The sequence below is a fragment of the Entelurus aequoreus genome, linkage group LG26 (assembly GCF_033978785.1).
Source record: "Entelurus aequoreus isolate RoL-2023_Sb linkage group LG26, RoL_Eaeq_v1.1, whole genome shotgun sequence".
NCBI lineage: Eukaryota > Metazoa > Chordata > Actinopteri > Syngnathiformes > Syngnathidae > Entelurus > Entelurus aequoreus.
In genome coordinates, this window is record NC_084756.1 from 39,783,131 (window position 1) to 39,799,942 (window position 16,812).

Consider the following 16,812-nt stretch of genomic DNA (forward strand, 5'->3'; position numbering starts at 1 on the left):
CCGTGCCGGTAACGTCAAGCTCCAACGGTAGGCCCTCAGGGCACCCTGCAAGAAAGAAATCACAAAAGCATTAGATGTGATGTCAAACACATTGTTGGACCTGATTCCAGCGACGCGTTTCGGCTTGTCAAGCCTCATCAGGCTGGCTTTGGCTTCTCCATGTTTTCTCTGCAGCGTGATGTCCTCTCATCGAGCGCTGTGAGGGAGATGTGCCTGTCTCAGGAATGGAGGAGGTTTTGAGCAGGAAGGGGGCGGGGCTGACACCCTCCACATCAAGGCAAAAAGATATATGCCTTGATCTCCCTCAAACTCCTATTTACAATGTGTTTAAAACAAGTCTTTCAAGTTTATGACTTGCTGCCCCCATCACACCTGCCGCAAAAGGACAACTCACCCACAAGGCACCCGTCAGGTCCACCGAGGAGACAAGACACCTGCGCACGGACTGGCGGCACTGGCCAAGTTAGGTGTTGTTGGGTTAGGGTTAGGGGAAGGTGGATGGGCAAGGATGCACTGTCCTGCTTCAGCCCGTGCCGGTAACGTCAAGCTCCAACGGTAGGCCCTCAGGGCACCCTGCAAGAAAGAAATCACAAAAGCATTAGATGTGATGTCAAACACATTGTTGGACCTGATTCCAGCGACGCGTTTCGGCTTGTCAAGCCTCATCAGGCTGGCTTTGGCTTCTCCATGTTTTCTCTGCAGCGTGATGTCCTCTCATCGAGCGCTGTGAGGGAGATGTGCCTGTCTCAGGAATGGAGGAGGTTTTGAGCAGGAAGGGGGCGGGGCTGACACCCTCCACATCAAGGCAAAAAGATATATGCCTTGATCTCCCTCAAACTCCTATTTACAATGTGTTTAAAACAAGTCTTTCAAGTTTATGACTTGCTGCCCCCATCACACCTGCCGCAAAAGGACAACTCACCCACAAGGCACCCGTCAGGTCCACCGAGGAGACAAGACACCTGCGCACGGACTGGCGGCACTGGCCAAGTTAGGTGTTGTTGGGTTAGGGTTAGGGGAAGGTGGATGGGCAAGGATGCACTGTCCTGCTTCAGCCCGTGCCGGTAACGTCAAGCTCCAACGGTAGGCCCTCAGGGCACCCTGCAAGAAAGAAATCACAAAAGCATTAGATGTGATGTCAAACACATTGTTGGACCTGATTCCAGCGACGCGTTTCGGCTTGTCAAGCCTCATCAGGCTGGCTTTGGCTTCTCCATGTTTTCTCTGCAGCGTGATGTCCTCTCATCGAGCGCTGTGAGGGAGATGTGCCTGTCTCAGGAATGGAGGAGGTTTTGAGCAGGAAGGGGGCGGGGCTGACACCCTCCACATCAAGGCAAAAAGATATATGCCTTGATCTCCCTCAAACTCCTATTTACAATGTGTTTAAAACAAGTCTTTCAAGTTTATGACTTGCTGCCCCCATCACACCTGCCGCAAAAGGACAACTCACCCACAAGGGTTAGGGTTAGGGTTAGGGTTAGGGTTAGGGTTAGGGTTAGGGTTAGGGTTAGGGTTAGGGTTAGGGTTAGGGTTAGGGTTAGGGTTAGGGTTAGGTGTTGTTGGGTTAGGGTTAGGGGAATGGGGATGGGCAAGGATGCACTGTCCTGCTTCAGCCCGTGCCGGTTAGGGTTAGGGGTTAGGGTTAGGGTTAGGGTTAGGGTTAGGGTTAGGGTTAGGGTTAGGGTTAGGGTTAGGGGTTAGGGTTAGGGTTAGGGTTAGGGTTAGGGTTAGGGTTAGGGTTAGGGTTAGGTTTATGGTAAGGATTTAGGGTTAGGGTTAGGGTTAGGGTTAGGGTTGGGGTTAGGGTTAGGGTTAGGGTTGGGGGAGGGGTTAGGGTTAGGGTTAGGGTTGGGGGAGGGGTTAGGGTTAGGGTTAGGAGAAGGGGATGTGCACTGTCCGTCTACAATCCAACGGACTGACACTTACATCTCATTTAGGCCCCCCGGATGTCTGGTGCCCAATTTGGAGATCCACAGGAGCTCTGCCCTGTGACGTTGGGCGAGGCTCCATTTAGGATCCGTCTCTACGACAGTCACCCGGACGGAAGACCATCCGTGCAGGAGGAAATGCTGAACCAGGTGAGTGTTGGTATTTTTTTGTCTAACAATGTTGTATTTGTGCTGGGCGAATCTCCTGGCTAAGGTATTGCCCGTCTCGCCCACGTACATACACCCACATTGCTGACAACGGATGACATACACACAGTTCTGTGTGTGTCGGCCGCCACGGCACAACGGCTGGAAAACCTTGCGGTTATGGGGGTTCACCAACCATTGTGAGTGGCGGACAAGGGCGTCCCTCTTGGTGGAGGGCGGGTCTCTCAATGAGCAGACCCTGGCCCTGACCAACTGATCATTCAAGTTGGGGTTCTTGCGGTAGGCCGGCACCACATAGCGACCAGGCAGCCTCCCACTACTCTCCACAAAGACCCGGAAGTGGTTTTTGACCTTCCAGGCGGCCCGCGCAGCCGAAGGAGAGTAGGTGGTGATCAGAGGAATCATGTCTGTCCCAGGGGGAGGTCCCCTAGGGTCCAAGAAGCCCCTCAACTGCCGTCTGAGGAAGGACCTGGAATAGCCCCTCCTCATCAGAGCAGAAAAGAGGGTCCTCGAGGCCCCCAGGAAGTCCTCCCGTCTGGTGCAGATACGATGAAACCTCAATAATTGGGATTTCACCAACCCCGCAAAGGTATGCGTGGGGTGGAAGCTGCTTCTGTAAAGGAGCGCATGGGTGTCGGTCTCCTTGAAGAACACCCGGATGTCCAAGTGTTGCGTAATAGCAAAGTCGGGACCCTTGAATGTAGTGGTGTCCAAAAAGTCGACAGAAGTACTGCTAATGGTCGACTTGATGGTGATATTTTTGTTGTGAGTGTTAAGCGTGTTCAAAAACACGCTGAACTCCTCACTGGAATGCGTCCAAACACCCCAGATGTCATCCAGGTACCGAAAATAATAAAGGGGACGTTTTGGGCAGGCGGCCAAAGCAGAGGTCTCCCACTCTGCCATAAAAATGTTGGCATACGCCGGTGCAAATTTCTTGCCCATAGCAGTGCCCTTAATTTGGAGGTAGAAACGACCGTCAAACTCAAAGTCGTTTCTCCTCAAATTAATTTCAAGGAGCTGTAGGATCTCCTTCTCGGGCCTGCTGACGTTGCGGTACTTGTAGAAGACATTTTTGACAGCCTGAATACCCTCATCGATGTCGATGTTTGTATACAGGCTGTCAATGTCTATGGTGAACAGGATGGCATCTGGGGGAATGTTCACACTCTTGATTTTATCTATAAAGTCATAGGTATCTCTGAGGTAGCTGTCGTGCAGAACGGAGAGCGGAGTTAAAAAATGGTCGATAAACTCTGCCGTTCTGTACGTCTCGCTGCCGCAGTCAGACACAATGGGGCGGCCCGGAGGGATCTCGTGGGGCTTGCTCCACTTGTCTGGCTCCTTGTGAATTTTAGGGAGCATGTAAAACCTGCGGGGGCGAGGATCACGCTCCCCCATGAGATACCTCTGTTGTTTAAAATTTATGAATTTTTTGAGGCGAAGATTATCCAGAATCTTGCCTACCATGGGGATGGTCTGGGGATAAATTGGTTCCGGCAGTGGTTTGTAATACGTCATGTCACTCAACTGCCGGGAACCCTCCCATAAATATTGTGACCTGTCAAAAATGACAACAGCACTCCCCTTGTCAGCTGGTTTGATGACAATGTGCTTGTTTCTTTTTAGATTTTGAAGGGCCTCAACTTCTTCCGGTGTCAAATTGGGAGCGACCGCAGGTGCGCAGCCCGAACCGGACACGGAAAGCCCATCGGACCGGACCATAGCCTGGAATTCCGGAGGCATAAGTCCAGGTGAGGGCTCCCAGCCGGAGCGGGCTGTGAAAGGTGTGGGTCCTGGAGAATCTTGATTCTCATAATACACCTCAAGTTTGACACGTCTATGGTAGCGCTGGAGGTCAAATTGAAGTTGATGATGCCAGTCGCTACTGAGGTTAGTGGAAGGAATAAAGTTGAGGCCCTTATTAAGGAGGGAGATGTGTGACGGGGTTGGCGTGAAATTACGGGCCAAATTTATCACGTTCTTATTACCCCCCCGAACCAACGGGATTATGGGGATGCCAAGTTTAAAAACTCAAGCCAGTGCTTGAGCATCAACTTGGCAGTGTCCTGAGTCCAGTGGATCAGGTCAGGTTGGGTCTCAAAGTCCCGGCCGTCGAGAGCCGGGATGTGAGCGTAATTGTTCCTGATGCAAAGATTCAGCAGCCCAAGGTTGGCTTTTTGCTCAGCGGGCAGGGCTGCCGAAAAATTGATCAGGGGGATTAGCACTCGGGCCCGTGGGAAGGTAAGCGCGGCTGCCCTGAGTGCCCCTTGGAGCTGCTTAATAGCAGTCTCCTTCACTTTCTGCTCACGGTGATGGATCCCAAAGGAAAGTACCAACACTTCCACCGGGACAGCAATTATGGTTTTGCGCAGGATGGCCTCCGCGTGTCGAAAATTGGCGTCCGGGTAACTATCGATCTGAAGGTCGTCGATATGAAAAGGAGGAAGATGAGAGAGATTGCAGTCGCCGATCATCAAGTACTTCTTGGTGGCCGACAACTTCCAATCCATCATCCTCCTCTGAGAGCCCATATGTCTAGTGGGTCTACGGGGGGAGGAGCAGGTAACATCCTCTACCAACTGGACACAATCTGAAATAGACAGTGGAGTACCTGGGACCAAAGGCTCCCCATGTGGTTTCTTTTTTAGTGTCCCGGGGAACAAATGTGACCAATCGGGGGACTCCTGAGGAAGCATCTCCCCAGGGAGCGTCTTCCGCAAAAGGTATGAAGGTGAGTCTTCACAGTCCTCCCTAGGGGTCCCGGAAAGTGTGGGCCCCTGTGGTGAAAATTCACCTTGTGGTGTCGTCTCATCTTCCATGTGAAGCTGGAGCGGGGATGAGACGGGGGTAGCGGCGGCCACAGGAGAGATGCTTGGGGACAGCATCGAAGCAAGATCCTGTCCCTGTTCCTGGTGCTGAAGATCAATGAGGAGGGGCGAATGAAGCGTGGGCCCCATTGGTGAGTAACCGTAGTACTCAGTCTGAGTGGGGGTCTCCTGGGTTTTGCTTTCCCCGGAGACTGTGAACCCACTTGTGGGGGTATCCTGGGTGTTGTTTTGCCCAGAGACTGTGGACCCACGTGGTGATTCATCGTCGTCCTCGGTCTGAGTGGGGGTATCCTGTGTGTCTTGTCTTGCAGGTGATCCCAGAGGAAGTAGCCTGCGACGTGCAGGAATGGGCCGGGTCGGGAGATCCTCACCGATGCTGTCTTTGGCGGGTCTGCTGTCCGGAGCTCGGCGCGTGGTCATCCTCTGCTCCTTGGGAGGTTCCGCCACTGCAGGAGTCGGCGGCCGGCGAGGAAGGAAGATGGGGGCCATCCGGATTGGGGGGATTGCTGGACGGTCCGCCTCGGGAGACCAATCTGGGGCGACAGCGTCGGTGCTGGTAGCCACCGAAGCCCGAGTGACTATCTGAGCTGGGGGGCTTCTTGCCCGTGCCAAGTCAGGAGCCCCAACTGGGCCCATAGGGTCAGTGAGGGTACCCACCGATACCAGGGTGGTAGTCTGGACCGGTATAGACCGGGCCGGGTGTACCACCTCCGGTGCCGGGGTGGCAGCCTGGACCGGTAAGGGCTGGGCCGGGCGTGCCCCCCCAGCGTTGACAGAGGGGTCGGCAAAGGCTGCGACAATGAGGGCCTCGGCCTGCTTGAGGGTGTCCCCCAACAATCTTTTCCCCAAGTGTTTTTTTGCCCATGTAACAGCCAGCTCAAAAGCGGGTCTCCAACTCTCGTGAATAAAACTGGTTATCTTGCCCAATTCTTTTTCCAGAGTGTCATTGTAATGTTGTCTTAAAATTTCGACAGTTGTTGATGCCCAAGTATTGGCATTGGCCCTGATCAAAACCTCAATCTCAATGTTGGTGACCGCTGGTTTAATCATAGTGGCCAGCGTCTCACGCATTTTTATTATGGATTGGGGGTAAGTGTCTTTAGTAACATTGATAAGGTGATGTGTGATTTTAACAATGTTATAAAAACACTGGGCTTTTAAATTCCCCTCCATGGAAATTGGGGAATTGTCCGGGGGTGCCTTCTTCCGAGAAGCGTTCTGTTGCTTCTTGCCCTTTTTGCCCTTCTTCTTGGGACGGGGAGGAACGCGGGGACGTCCTTGAGGTGAATATTCCGGTAAGACATATTGCCTTGAAGGTACAAAGTCCCTGTCTCTGCTGGAATATTGACGCGGCCCCTCCCTCCTGGAAGAGTCCTGGCGCCTCCCGAGTGGACGAGGAGGATTGCGGGGACGTCTTGGAGGTGAAAAATGTGGTCTCAAATATCCAGGAGAGTGATGTCTTGAAGGCACAAAGTTATTTTGTGCTGGGCGTGTGTTCCACCCATCATTCCACTGGGGGGCGCTGGCGCGCTCCTCTTGGAATTCGTCTTCAAAATGGCGGCGTGTCTGCGGGTAGGGGCGAACGGGAAGGGAATTGAGGTATCCCCGTACCACATCCGCATAAGTCATTGGGGGCAGCTGCTCGTGCGGCTCAGGAAAATTATCCTCATAATCATAATAATCCTGATGGTCATCATAATAATCCTCTGAATAAGCAGGCCACTCTGGAGGCGCAGCCTGCTGTCCCGGTCCGAGCCTTCGCCCCGACCAAACAGGAAGCCGTGCACCATCGTACCATCGTGACATTATTTAAAATTATAATTTTAATGCCGCTGGTGTAGATGGTGGTGAAAATGGTTTGCGAAACAAAAATGTGTTCGCTTTGTAAAAACAAAAATTGTCTTTATCCGTTCCTTTTGTAAACAAAGAGGAACGGCGTGCTCGTGGGCGGGACTTCCGCCGGGGTCAAGGGGAGCACTTCCGGTCTATGGCTGATAGCATTTAGCAAGCAACCGATGTCTTTGGTTGCAAAAATATGCTAAACATCGCGCTAATAAGCCACCGGACAATATCGTGAATAATCATAGCACATGTAGTATCAAAAATAGGCTGTTTATTTACAGAAAATAGCGACTAGAGGAACGAAAGCGTCGCTCCTCGCCCAGGCCAGCTGGACTCGGTGAGTAAACAAACAGAGAAAAAATACTACAATGTGTATAAAAAATATGAAAAGTGGAAAAGAAGTATATTTACATGAAACGAGTCAGATGGCAACGTTTCGGTAGAATACCTTCATCAGGCCTGACTCGTTTGTAAAGAGTTAGCAGGTTAGCACGACAGGTAGGCTAAGGTCAGCCTTTTAACCTTGCCGTTTGCAAGAGGTAGTGTAGTCGTAAGGTGTCAATAGCCGTAAAACATTCGAATAAAGGGGTGGGGTCCACGTCATACACAAGTTGGCCTTCAAAATAGAAGTTTTGACCCAAACACAAGTGAAGAACAATGACAATAACAATTAGACCCACTGAAGCCCAAGGATGCTATTGCACAAACTTGTCTGCTAGAACAATAACATGAAGAGATAAACATTGTTATTGATATATAATGTATGATATAATACAATATAATATGATATAAATTATATAATATAATATAATTTATAAACAATAAACAAACACAAGGACATTCAGGGTGAAATAATACAAAAGCACCTTGTATTTGTAACCTAGGGCTTCAGTATTGAGGAGAGTGAGCAGAGGATGTTCCCTGTAACCTCCAAATGTGATGCTCTGAATGTATGTGTGTGTGTATGTGACACCATGCTCCGGTGAGTGTTTTTAGACGTTGTTGAATACGTGTCTACTTCTGTTCTGATAAACAGGTGTCAGGTCCAAGGGGTCCAAATGAGGAAAAGCGAGAGCCGTAAGAGGATTGGAGGCACTGGCTGATTAGGTTTATGGTTAGGGTTAGGGTTAGGGTTGGGGTTAGGGTTAGGGTTAGGGTTGGGGGAGGGGTTAGGGTTAGGGTTAGGGTTGGGGGAGGGGTTAGGGTTAGGAGAAGGGGATGTGCACTGTCCGTCTACAATCCAACGGACTGACACTTACATCTCATTTAGGCCCCCCGGATGTCTGGTGCCCAATTTGGAGATCCACAGGAGCTCTGCCCTGTGACGTTGGGCGAGGCTCCATTTAGGATCCGTCTCTACGACAGTCACCCGGACGGAAGACCATCCGTGCAGGAGGAAATGCTGAACCAGGTGAGTGTTGGTATTTTTTTGTCTAACAATGTTGTATTTGTGCTGGGCGAATCTCCTGGCTAAGGTATTGCCCGTCTCGCCCACGTACATACACCCACATTGCTGACAACGAATGACATACACACAGTTCTGTGTGTGTCGGCCGCCACGGCACAACGGCTGGAAAACCTTGCGGTTATGGGGGTTCACCAACCATTGTGAGTGGCGGACAAGGGCGTCCCTCTTGGTGGAGGGCGGGTCTCTCAATGAGCAGACCCTGGCCCTGACCAACTGATCATTCAAGTTGGGGTTCTTGCGGTAGGCCGGCACCACATAGCGACCAGGCAGCCTCCCACTACTCTCCACAAAGACCCGGAAGTGGTTTTTGACCTTCCAGGCGGCCCGCGCAGCCGAAGGAGAGTAGGTGGTGATAAGAGGAATCATGTCTGTCCCAGGGGGAGGTCCCCTAGGGTCCAAGAAGCCCCTCAACTGCCGTCTGAGGAAGGACCTGGAATAGCCCCTCCTCATCAGAGCAGAAAAGAGGGTCCTCGAGGCCCCCAGGAAGTCCTCCCGTCTGGTGCAGATACGATGAAACCTCAATAATTGGGATTTCACCAACCCCGCAAAGGTATGCGTGGGGTGGAAGCTGCTTCTGTAAAGGAGCGCATGGGTGTCGGTCTCCTTGAAGCCAAATTAACAAAAACAAAAGCAAAATATACTCCTGCTTTGTTGACTTCCAAAAAGCATTCGACTCAATCTGGCACGAGGGTCTGCTATACAAATTGCTAGAAAGTGGCATCGGAGGGAAAACATATGACATCATAAAGTCAATGTACACCAACAACAAATGTGCAGTGAAGATTGGTGAAAAACATACAGACTTCTTTCCTCAAGGCCGTGGGGTTAGACAGGGATGCAGTTTGAGTCCAACCCTCTTCAACATATACATCAATGAATTGGCAAAAACATTGGAACAAGCTACATCACCTGGCATCCCCCTAGTAGACACAGAAGCCAAATGCCTACTGTTTGCAGACGATCTGGTGCTGCTGTCTCCAACAAAAGAAGGTCTACAACAGCACCTTGATCTTCTACACACATTTTCCAAGACCTGGGCATTGACAGTCAACCTAACCAAGACAAAAGTTATGATATTCCAAAAAAGACCCAGCCTCCATCACCACAAACACAAATTCCTCCTAGGTACAACTGCCCTAGAATACACAAAAAACTATACCTATCTCGGCCTAAACATCAGTGCCACAGGGAATTTCAACCAAGCTGTGAACGACCTGAGAGATAAGGCAAGAAGGGCTTTCTACGCTATCAAAAGGAACATCAAACTAGACATTCCTATTCAAATCTGGCTCAAAATATTAGACTCCGTCATAGAACCCATTTCCCTGTACGGCTGCGAGGTCTGGGGCCCTCTTGCTAACCAAGATTTTGCAAAATGGGACAAACACCAAATCGAGACTCTGCATGCAGAATTTTGCAAATCCATTCTCCGCACCCAACGGAAAACACCAAATAATGCATGCAGAGCAGAATTAGGAAGATACCCACTAATAATCAAGATCCAAAAGAGAGCAGTCAAATTTTATAACCACTTAAAAGAAAGTGACCCAGACACGCTCCATAACAAAGCCCTCACCTACAGAGAGACCCTAGAGAGATGCCCGCTCAGCCAGCTGGTTCAGGGACTCTGCTCACAAACACAAGCAAAACCACCAGACAGAAACCACACTGGACTAAACCAAATTATAAGAAAACAAAAAGAAAACTATCTGACACATTGGAAAGAATCAACCCAAAACCAGAGCAAATTAGAATGCTATTTGGCCCTACACAGAGAATACACATTGGCAGAATACCTGAGCACTGTGACCGATCCAAAACTAAGGAGATCCTTGACTATGTACAGACTCAGTGAGCACAGCCTAGCCATCGAGAAAGGCCGCCATAGGCAGACCTGGCTCCCAAGAGAAGACAGACTGTGCAACCAATGCACACAGGGTGCGGTAGAAACTGAACTGCACTTCCTAACAACCTGCCCACTGTACCAAGACATCAGAGACATATACTTCCCACAAATGGAAAATACCCAAAGAGAGTTTGAAAACATGACAATTAACGACAAACTCCCATACCTACTGGGGGAAGTAAAGCAATGTGCAAACACAGCAGCAAGATTCGTGAGCCGTTGCGACAAGAAAAGGACATCCAATGGAATACAACCACCATAAAGACTATTCCTGCACTATTTGTACTATACGGACATCTGTACATAGATCTACCCACAAACAGAGCATATACGTTCAAATACACTTGGAAAACTGCTGCTATTTATAAGCCATCTTTACTTGAATGTATACATATATGCATCTTTATTTAAACGTTTTGCACAACTCTATAGTTTATCTTATTTTATTACTATAATGTTATATTTGAATTAGTCTTAACATTTTTAAAGTTGCAATGTGACACAGCTCTGTTCACACAGCTCTTTAGTATAGTAGACCTATATTTTAATTGTACATAGTTTTAATTTCAATTTCAATAGGTGCTTAAGTTTGATACATTTTAATTGTTTTGATCCTTACTTGAATGTATACATATGCATCTTTATTTAAATGTTTTGCACAACTCTATAGTTTACCTTATTTTATTACTTTTTATTATTATAATCTTATATTTTAAATTAGTCTTAACATTTTTTAAAGCTGTAATGTGACACAGCTCTGTTCACACACATCTTTAGTATAGTAGACCTATATTTTAATTGTACATACTTTTAATTTCAATAGGTGCTTAAGTTTGATACATTTTAATTGTTTTGATTGATTGTTTTAATGCTGGCTTTGGCAATGTAAACGTTTGTTTCCCATGTCAATAAAGCCCCTTTGAATTGAAATTGAATTGAATTGAGAGAGAGAGAGAGAGAGTTAGAGAGAGAGAGAGAGTTAGAGAGAGAGAGAGAGAGAGAGAGAGAGAGAGAGAGAGAGAGAAATTGGGAAGGGGATGCACGGTCCAATCAACCCTCCGCCAAGTTGGGCTCCGCCAGACGCAGAACCCCCCGGAAGTCCCTGAAGGAGGCAAACCAGACAACACCCACAAAATTAGACCATTTGCTCCTTATTAAGACACCAACCCGAAATATGGGAATTGTGTGGTAGGCCCGTCCATCTTTGAAACCAGCGTGTCAGCCCGTCAGTGGGGAACCTCCAAGTCACCGCACCGACCTCTGTGGCTGGCTGGACACCGACGGGTGTGCGCAAGCTGTGGTCAGGAGGCACGATGCGTTCAGCGCTCAGTCGTCTCGTCCTCTCCGTCTCAGGTCGCCTGCAGGTGGGAGGGGGTCCACCACAAGTCGCACTCTGTACCTGGGGCGCGCGGGGTCCGATGTTCCTGGGTCTCGGGTCACTCACGGGCCATCTGCATTCTCGCCTTCGTCTGCCGTCTTGCGTCACAGGAGCGGAGCAGGAAGCTTCTGCGTGTGTGTCGGACTGCGGAGACATCAGGACAGCCGGCGCCAAGCAGGAAGGAGGAGGGAACTCGCCGCCAATCTCCACCATGGCCTGAGGAATCTGGGATGCAGAGACAGGCGTCTTCGCCCCGGCGCCATCGCTCCGTCCTGGTGGAACAGCTCGTGCGTTGTGGCCTTTGGGTGTCACCACCAGCGAAGCTATTTGGCTCTCCGCCAGTTGTAAGGTGTCAAAGGTCATCTTTGTGCCAAACTTTTTTCTGGCCCAGTTAGAAGCAATAAAAAAGGAGGACCTCCCGTTGTAGCCAATTACAGGAGTCAGCTTGTCCTTCACAATTTGTAATGATATTACGTAATGCTTCTTTAAAATGTCCATTGTAGCCTCTGCCCAATTTTTGGCATTAATAGCAATACAAGCCTGTGTGTCGGCATTGTTTAATGCAGGCCTGATCCTATTGGCCAGTGCATTTGCCATTTTAAAAATAGTCTGTGGCTGTTCAGACTTATTAATGTTTTCCAAATGATGCAAAACTGTGATGATGTTTTGCATGCATTTAATTTTGAGGCCGAAATTGTTGTCTTGGAGCCCATCTCCGTTCTGATTGTTATTGCCTGCTGTTTGGCCGGGGCGTGACTCAGAGTTTCGGCCACGCCCATCTTGATCTGATTGGCCAGAGCGCGACACAGAGTTGAGGCCGCGCCCTTCTTCATCGGCGCTGGCAGTTAGCCAAAATGGTGGCGCCGCATGGCTTGTGTTATTGACACAAGCCATGAACGAAGGGTTTTGACTTTTCGAAAACCCAAACATTGTTAAAAATATAAAGCAGGCAATGCGGAGGTATTTAGTCAATGTGTCAATGGGCAGGTAAAATAGAAAAATGAAAAATTCAAATTTCGAAAAAATAGTACTATTTATTTGCAAATATCAACTGTGACAAATCCTAGCAACGTTTCGGCATTAAACCTTCATCAGGTGAGATAAGTCACAGAAAATAGTCTAAAGAAAAAAAGGGTTAGGGTTAGGGTTAGGGTTAGGGGTTAGGGTTAGGGTTAGGGTTAGGGTTAGGGTTAGGGTTAGGGTTAGGGTAGGGTTAGGGTTAGGGTTAGGGTTAGGGGTTAGGGTTAGGGTTAGGGTTAGGGTTAGGGTTAGGGTTAGGGTTAGGGTTAGGGTTAGGGTTAGGGTTAGGGTTAGGGGTTAGGGTTAGGGTTAGGGTTAGGGTTAGGGTTAGGGTTAGGGTTAGGGTTAGGGGTTAGGGTTAGGGTTAGGGTTAGGGTTAGGGGTTAGGGTTAGGGTTAGGGTTAGGGTTAGGGTTAGGGTTAGGGTTAGGGTTAGGGTTAGGGTTAGGGTTAGGGTTAGGGTTAGGGGGTTAGGGGTTAGGGTTAGGGTTAGGGTTAGGGTTAGGGTTAGGGTTAGGGTTAGGGTTAGGGTTAGGGTTAGGGTTAGGGTTAGGGTTAGGGTTAGGGTTAGGGTTAGGGTTAGGGTTAGGGTTAGGGTTAGGGTTAGGGTTAGGGTTAGGGTTAGGGTTAGGGTTAGGGTTAGGGTTAGGGTTAGGGTTAGGGTTAGGGTTAGGGTTAGGGTTAGGGTTAGGGTTAGGGTTAGGGTTAGGGTTAGGGTTAGGGTTAGGGTTAGGGTTAGGGTTAGGGTTAGGGTTAGGGTTAGGGTTAGGGTTAGGGTTAGGGTTAGGGTTAGGGTTAGGGTTAGGGTTAGGGTTAGGGTTAGGGTTAGGGTTAGGGTTAGGGTTAGGGTTAGGGTTAGGGTTAGGGTTAGGGTTAGGGTTAGGGTTAGGGTTAGGGTTAGGGTTAGGGTTAGGGTTAGGGTTAGGGTTAGGGTTAGGGTTAGGGTTAGGGTTAGGGTTAGGGTTAGGGTTAGGGTTAGGGTTAGGGTTAGGGTTAGGGTTAGGGTTAGGGTTAGGGTTAGGGTTAGGGTTAGGGTTAGGGTTAGGGTTAGGGTTAGGGTTAGGGTTAGGGTTAGGGTTAGGGTTAGGGTTAGGGTTAGGGTTAGGGTTAGGGTTAGGGTTAGGGTTAGGGTTAGGGTTAGGGTTAGGGTTAGGGTTAGGGTTAGGGTTAGGGTTAGGGTTAGGGTTAGGGTTAGGGTTAGGGTTAGGGTTAGGGTTAGGGTTAGGGTTAGGGTTAGGGTTAGGGTTAGGGTTAGGGTTAGGGTTAGGGTTAGGGTTAGGGTTAGGGTTAGGGTTAGGGTTAGGGTTAGGGTTAGGGTTAGGGTTAGGGTTAGGGTTAGGGTTAGGGTTAGGGTTAGGGTTAGGGTTAGGGTTAGGGTTAGGGTTAGGGTTAGGGTTAGGGTTAGGGTTAGGGTTAGGGTTAGGGTTAGGGTTAGGGTTAGGGTTAGGGTTAGGGTTAGGGTTAGGGTTAGGGTTAGGGTTAGGGTTAGGGTTAGGGTTAGGGTTAGGGTTAGGGTTAGGGTTAGGGTTAGGGTTAGGGTTAGGGTTAGGGTTAGGGTTAGGGTTAGGGTTAGGGTTAGGGTTAGGGTTAGGGTTAGGGTTAGGGTTAGGGTTAGGGTTAGGGTTAGGGTTAGGGTTAGGGTTAGGGTTAGGGTTAGGGTTAGGGTTAGGGTTAGGGTTAGGGTTAGGGTTAGGGTTAGGGTTAGGGTTAGGGTTAGGGTTAGGGTTAGGGTTAGGGTTAGGGTTAGGGTTAGGGTTAGGGTTAGGGTTAGGGGTTAGGGTTAGGGTTAGGGTTAGGGTTAGGGTTAGGGTTAGGGTTAGGGTTAGGGTTAGGGTTAGGGTTAGGGTTAGGGTTAGGGTTAGGGTTAGGGTTAGGGTTAGGGTTAGGGTTAGGGTTAGGGTTAGGGTTAGGGTTAGGGTCAGGGTCAGGGTCAGGGTTAGGGTTAGGGTTAGGGTTAGGGTTAGGGGTTAGGGGTTAGGGTTAGGGTTAGGGTTAGGGTTAGGGTTAGGGTTAGGGTTAGGGTTAGGTGTTGGGGGGTTAGGGTTAGGGTTAGGGGGAGGGAAAAGGGAATATGCGCTGTCCGTCTACAGCCTGCCAGAGTGACCCCACACCCAGAGCACACCCCCCCAGGGGACCCCAATCGGACAACGCCGAGAGCGGTGTCAGACACATCAACCAATTTCTTCATTATTTTTATGAACATGCGACGCGTTTCGGCCTGTTTTGGCCTCATCAGGCATGTAAAGCTTCCACACTTGAGGTCTCCAGCAAGATGGCCACCTCATCCGCTGGAGCCTTTTTCCAAATGGAGCTGTGGAAGGGGGAGGATTTTACTAGAGCTCTGCAGGGGGCGGGGCTACAGCTCACACCTGCAGTCGTTTAGTTTGCTCGTCAGAGAGCCGAGGAAGAAGCCAGGTGTGGGAAAATCAATCCAAAATAAGACAATAATCACACCACACACTAAACTAAACAAATCACTGCAAAGTATATACAGATAGGAAAAACACTGCAAAATATGTACAGGTAAGTATCACTGCAAAAATATACAGGAAAACTCAAACAAATCCAGGTAAGTATTTCATAAACACACGTCCAGATGGTTCCTCGGCGTCTGTGACCTCTGACCCCAATTTTAGAATGTGTCTGATTATCATCAGCCCTTCACCACATCCCAGCAATGCCCAACAGGGTTAGGGTTAGGGTTAGGGTTAGGGGTTAGGGTTAGGGTTAGGGTTAGGGTTAGGGTTAGGGTTAGGGTTAGGGTTAGGGTTAGGGTTAGGGTTAGGGGTTAGGGTTAGGGTTAGGGTTAGGGTTAGGGTTAGGGTTAGGGTTAGGGTTAGGGTTAGGGTTAGGGTTAGGGTTAGGGTTAGGGTTAGGGTTAGGGTTAGGGTTAGGGTTAGGGTTAGGGTTAGGGTTAGGGTTAGGGTTAGGGTTAGGGTTAGGGTTAGGGTTAGGGTTAGGGTTAGGGTTAGGGTTAGGGTTAGGGTTAGGGTTAGGGTTAGGGTTAGGGTTAGGGTTAGGGTTAGGGTTAGGGTTAGGGTTAGGGTTAGGGTTAGGGTTAGGGTTAGGGTTAGGGTTAGGGTTAGGGTTAGGGTTAGGGTTAGGGTTAGGGTTAGGGTTAGGGTTAGGGTTAGGGTTAGGGTTAGGGTTAGGGTTAGGGTTAGGGTTAGGGTTAGGGTTAGGGTTAGGGTTAGGGTTAGGGTTAGGGTTAGGGTTAGGGTTAGGGTTAGGGTTAGGGTTAGGGTTAGGGTTAGGGTTAGGGTTAGGGTTAGGGTTAGGGTTAGGGTTAGGGTTAGGGTTAGGGTTAGGGTTAGGGTTAGGGTTAGGGTTAGGGTTAGGGTTAGGGTTAGGGTTAGGGTTAGGGTTAGGGTTAGGGTTAGGGTTAGGGTTAGGGTTAGGGTTAGGGTTAGGGTTAGGGTTAGGGTTAGGGTTAGGGTTAGGGTTAGGGTTAGGGTTAGGGTTAGGGTTAGGGTTAGGGTTAGGGTTAGGGTTAGGGTTAGGGTTAGGGTTAGGGTTAGGGTTAGGGTTAGGGTTAGGGTTAGGGTTAGGGTTAGGGTTAGGGTTAGGGTTAGGGTTAGGGTTAGGGTTAGGGTTAGGGTTAGGGTTAGGGTTAGGGTTAGGGTTAGGGTTAGGGTTAGGGTTAGGGTTAGGGTTAGGGTTAGGGTTAGGGTTAGGGTTAGGGTTAGGGTTAGGGTTAGGGTTAGGGTTAGGGTTAGGGTTAGGGTTAGGGTTAGGGTTAGGGTTAGGGTTAGGGTTAGGGTTAGGGTTAGGGTTAGGGTTAGGGTTAGGGTTAGGGTTAGGGTTAGGGTTAGGGTTAGGGTTAGGGTTAGGGTTAGGGTTAGGGTTAGGGTTAGGGTTAGGGTTAGGGTTAGGGTTAGGGTTAGGGTTAGGGTTAGGGTTAGGGTTAGGGTTAGGGTTAGGGTTAGGGTTAGGGTTAGGGTTAGGGTTAGGGTTAGGGTTAGGGTTAGGGTTAGGGTTAGGGTTAGGGTTAGGGTTAGGGTTAGGGTTAGGGTTAGGGTTAGGGTTAGGGTTAGGGTTAGGGTTAGGGTTAGGGTTAGGGGTTAGGGTTAGGGTTAGGGTTAGGGTTAGGGTTAGGGTTAGGGTTAGGGTTAGGGTTAGGGTTAGGGTTAGGGTTAGGGTTAGGGTTAGGGTTAGGGGTTAGGTGTTGTGGGGTTAGGGTTAGGGGAACGGGGATGGGCAAGGATGCACTGTCCTGCTTCAGCCCGTGCCGGTAACGTCAAGCTCCAACGGTAGGCCCTCAGGGCACCCTGC